Source organism: Cebus imitator, unplaced genomic scaffold (genome assembly GCF_001604975.1).
Source record: "Cebus imitator isolate Cc_AM_T3 unplaced genomic scaffold, Cebus_imitator-1.0 Scaffold18, whole genome shotgun sequence".
In the NCBI taxonomy this organism is placed as follows: domain Eukaryota; kingdom Metazoa; phylum Chordata; class Mammalia; order Primates; family Cebidae; genus Cebus; species Cebus imitator.
The window spans coordinates 11,204,728-11,208,980 of NW_016107333.1; the positions used below are offsets into that span (position 1 = coordinate 11,204,728).

At 53.4% G+C, this 4,253-nt stretch overlaps 1 long non-coding RNA gene across 1 annotated transcript; it reads right to left on the bottom strand.

Moving 5' to 3' along the window:
* Nucleotides 1-2,552: 2,552 nt before the first annotated feature.
* LOC108291402 lies at nucleotides 2,553-3,992 on the bottom strand. Its single transcript, XR_001819883.2, has 2 exons — nucleotides 3,773-3,992; nucleotides 2,553-3,448 (listed from the first exon to the last, which is right to left on the bottom strand). It is a non-coding gene; the product is annotated as an uncharacterized LOC108291402 (long non-coding RNA).
* Nucleotides 3,993-4,253: the final 261 nt, after the last annotated feature.

A 4,253-nucleotide genomic window follows, 5' to 3' on the forward strand; every position in this document is an offset into this window, starting at 1 on the left:
ACTTTGGGAGGCTGAGGCAGGAGGATCACTTGAGCCCAGGAGCTCCAGACCAGTCTGGGCAACATAGCAAGATTCTGTCTCTACTAATAATTTAAAAATTAGCTGGGTATTGTGGTGTGCATCTGTAGTCCCAGTTACTCAGGAGGCTGAGGTGGGAGGATCACTTGATCCCTGGAGGTTGAGGCTACAGTGAGCTGGGATCACACCACTGACCTCCTGTCTGGGCAACAGAGCTATTAAGGGATCCCATCTTAAAAACAAAACAAACAAAACAGAGAAAAGAAATTTTATTCTAAGTGAAAATGGAGAGGTGTAATCCCCACAGGTCACCTGGGCAGGAAGTCATGTCTTGATGACTCACCCGGGATGCTGGGCTTGAGTCCTCCTCTGAGTCACATTTCCCTTCTGTGCAAGGAAGGGCCCCGGACAGGGACCTCTGAGACTGGCACTGCACGGCTAAGAAGGCCATTCAGCTGAAGTCCCCAGTGCAACTGTTGTCCTTCAGCCTGAGGCAGTCCTTCCGTCTGAGGCAGCCTCTCCCCTGCCCTCCGCTGCCCTCCACCCCTCTCCAGCCCTGCTAGGAGAGAACAGCAAGTCCCCCAGTTTCAGAAATGCGCTCCTTTACCAGCCTGGCTGCAATCTGTTACTGGTTGATTAGCGCCCTCCAGTGGCAGATTGTGGGAAAGATATGCAGGGCCGTGGTGAGCGGTCAGGCCAGGATGAGGATAGAGTGAGTGGGGGGGGGCGGGGGGGATGTCTGCGGAGAGGGCCCTGGTGTGGCCCAGCTAGAAGAGGGGACAGGAAGAACTCAGCAGGGATCCCTCAGCACTGGCCAAGGGGTTGTTCTCTCCCTCTGGCCTAGCATCCGTAGGGCCAATAGCAGCGGAACCTTCCCTTGGGCTCTACCCCGACTGCCCTTCTTTGGCTGTGTGACCCCACCCCGTTTCTGAGCTGCTCTGTGAACTTCTCCGAGCTTCGCTTGTAAGAAGGGAGTGAGTGATGCCCACCTGGCCGCAGTTTCCTTCCCAGAGAGGCGCCTCAATCCTCCAGAAAGTGTAAGAGATGCTGGGATTTGAAAGGATTGGAGCTGGGGCAGGGAACGTCTGAGATGGAAAGGTGTCAGGAGGGGCTTGAGCCCTGAAGAAGAGATTTCATTCCGTAATTTGAAAATATTAAAAACGTCCACAGCCCCATATAAGGACAGAGGACTAGGCCGCCTGAGGGAAAAGAACATGGACAGGGAATTGCGGGACTGGAAACTTCCACTCCTATCTTGGTCTTTTAGAATTGTGAAATGTAGAACGTTCAGCATCCTTCAATTGGAATCTTAATAGAAAGCACTATATTGTGTGTGTGTGTGTGTGTGTGTGTGTGTGTGTGTGTGTGTGTGTATTTATATTTATATGCGGGGGGGTGCATGGTGGCTCACAACTGTAATCCCAGAACTTTGGGAGGCTGAGGTGGGAAGATCACTTGAGACCAGGAGTTCAAAACCAGCCTGAGCAACATATTGAGACCCCATCTCTACAAGGCATAAAAAATTAGCTGGATTTGGTGGTGTACACCTGTAGTCCCAGCTACTTGGGAGATTGAGGCAGGAGGATTGCTTGAGGCCAGGAATTTGAGGCTGCAGTGAGTTGTGACCACTGTCACCCAACCTGGGCGACAGGGCAAGACCTTGCCTCAAAAAAAAAAAAAAAAAGAAAAAGAAAAAAAAAAAAAAAAAAAAAAAAAAAAAAAAAAAGCAAGACCTTGCCTCAAAAAAAAAAAAAAAAAGAAAAAGAAAAAAGAAACACACACACACACACGCACAAACATACACACTAAACTCTATAGAATCTGATCATTGACCCTTGAGGTCAGGATCAGAATTGCAGCCGCAAATCTAGACTCAGCCCTCTGGGCTGGAAATCATGTGAGAGCCACTTCTCCCCCAAGCTTGTCCTGGAATGAAAGTTTGCTCTCACCACCTGCTCCTAAACTTGCTAGCAATGAATAGATCTGGGGTAGGGCCCTAAAATCTGAATTTCTACTAACGTCCCCAGCAGATGCTGTTGGATCTTCCAGATTTCAGCAATAGATTTAATTTAGCTTTACTTCTTCATGGGGAAACTGAGGCCCGGGAAGGGGAAGTGACTTGACCTAGACCCCACCAGATAGCTGGTGACAGGCTGGAGCTCCCACCTGTGTCTCCCAATGCCGAGGCCACTCTCGTCAGCAGCCCAGGGTGTTTAGATGGCCCTGTCAACCTCCCAGGTGCCCCTGGTCCCTGAGACATGTGGTTTGTGAAGTGCAAGGTTCTGGGGCTTGAGGTGTTACCCTCTTCTGCCTCTGGCTGAGCCCGCTTCTTGAGAGGGGCCTGGAAGGCTGAGGGTTGCTCCTCTTTTATCAGCCCCCCCAAGCTGAAACTCCACCCCATCCCCAATACATCCTGAACCCTCTCAGCGCCAAGCATTCCTGTGAAAACCACTCCGCATGTTTTAAATCCTGCTACTCCGAACTCATCAGGATCATGGTTTTGCAACACCCTCTTGATGCTCAAGAAACATTTGCAAGTTTCTTTTCCCTTTATTAAAAAAAAATTTTTTTTAAATGTTAGGGTCTTGAAACAATAACAATGGAGCATTTCAGAGACACAAATATTTGTAGAAGGGAAGCTGGTGGCCTGGCCGGGTGAAGGAGGGGGCTCTAGCTGTTCTCAGGGAGGTGAGGGGAGGGAAGTCAGGGAGAAGGTGGGCATTTTGCAGTCAGGTGGACGGCAGGTCTGAGGGTGGGCACTCTCTTGGGGTGGGTGGGGGGTGATGTTTCACCACCTAGAGGCTCTCCCCAGCCTGCTGACCACCTTCCTTCCCCAGGCCACCCCGGGCCCCTCGGAGCTCCGACTCTTGCTTCTCCTGCCCATTCCTGTCCCAGCTACGGAGCCCTATGCCTTCAGGCTAGCCAGTCATGGCAAAACACAAATCCCCTTCCTGAGGATTCTGGGGAGCAAAGCAGGAAGCGGGTGTTACATGGCAGAAGGACAGGCAGTGAGGATGAACTTGCTTCCAAGCTGGGTCTGACCTGGAGACTTCCCAACGTCGTTCCTGCCAAGGGCGAGGGTCGTCACAGGAAGCACAGATGCTCAGGGAACCTGGTAGTGGGTGCGGGGATCTTCCCTTGCTCCCGACCCACAAATCCCTACATCCTCCCTGCCCGCCCCACATGACCCCCAATGTCTCCTCTCAGCCTTGGGCGTGCTGAGCAGAGCCGTCAGGCAGAAGCAGAGCCTGAGGTTTCATGTGTGACGCTAGGCATGCCCCTTCCTTCTCACGCCTGTCTCCCCACGTGGGCAGGAGTGATGAGTTGGGGAACGGAGCTGCTGGATAATCTCAGTGTTCCTTTCAGTTTCAATGGCTTCTTCTGGGCTGGGCGGGTGGATCCTCCAGCAGTGACAGCCTACCTGATCCAGCTTGGGAAGAAGGGGCATGGGACCTGTGAGAGGGAGGCCTGTGCAGGGAGGGCTGGTGGGGGTGGCAGGCAGCTTGCAGAGGATGACCTGGCTGGCTCAGGGCTGGCTGCCCAGCAGAGGCCAGGTTGTGGCCCTCCACGGCCAGCTGGAGGAGGTCGCCAGGCCTCTGGAAGCCCTGGAGCCTTGTCCAGCCAGCTCCTCGGGGCAGCTGGTGGCTGAGGGCTGTGGAAATGGCCTCTGGGGACTGTCCAGAGAATTAGGTGCTCACAGCTCAGCGTTCTGGAGCCCCTTCCCCCGAGCAGAGGCAGGGCCCTCAGGACTCACCTGTGCTGTGGCCCAGGCTTTGCCCTCTGGAAACCCTTTCTCTGCAAAGATGGGGTCAGGGAAAGGCCTGGGAAAAGATGTTTGCTTTCTTTAAGGAGTAGAGAGAGAGAGAGCTGCAGGGGAGGGCCCAGGCTCATGGTGTCTCTTCAAGTGGTTGTGAGAGAGAGGAGAGAAGAGGAGGGAGAGAGAAGGAGGCAGTGAAGTACAGGAAGAAACACAGGAAGAAAGAAAAGACAGATAAAAGATAAGCGAGAAAGAAGAGGGAGGGAGGGAGAAGGAGAGGAGAACTGGGGTGGAAGAAATAAAGGAAATAAAGAAGAAAGAAAAGTGGAAGGTAGACCGACACAGGAAAATGACAGAAGGGTGGGGAGGATGGAGGACGAGGGGCAGGAGGAGGAGCAGGAGGAGCAGGAGGTGGAGGGGGAGGGGCTGAGGAGGAGCAGGAGGAGGAGGAGGAGGAGGGGCCGAGGAGGAGCAGGAG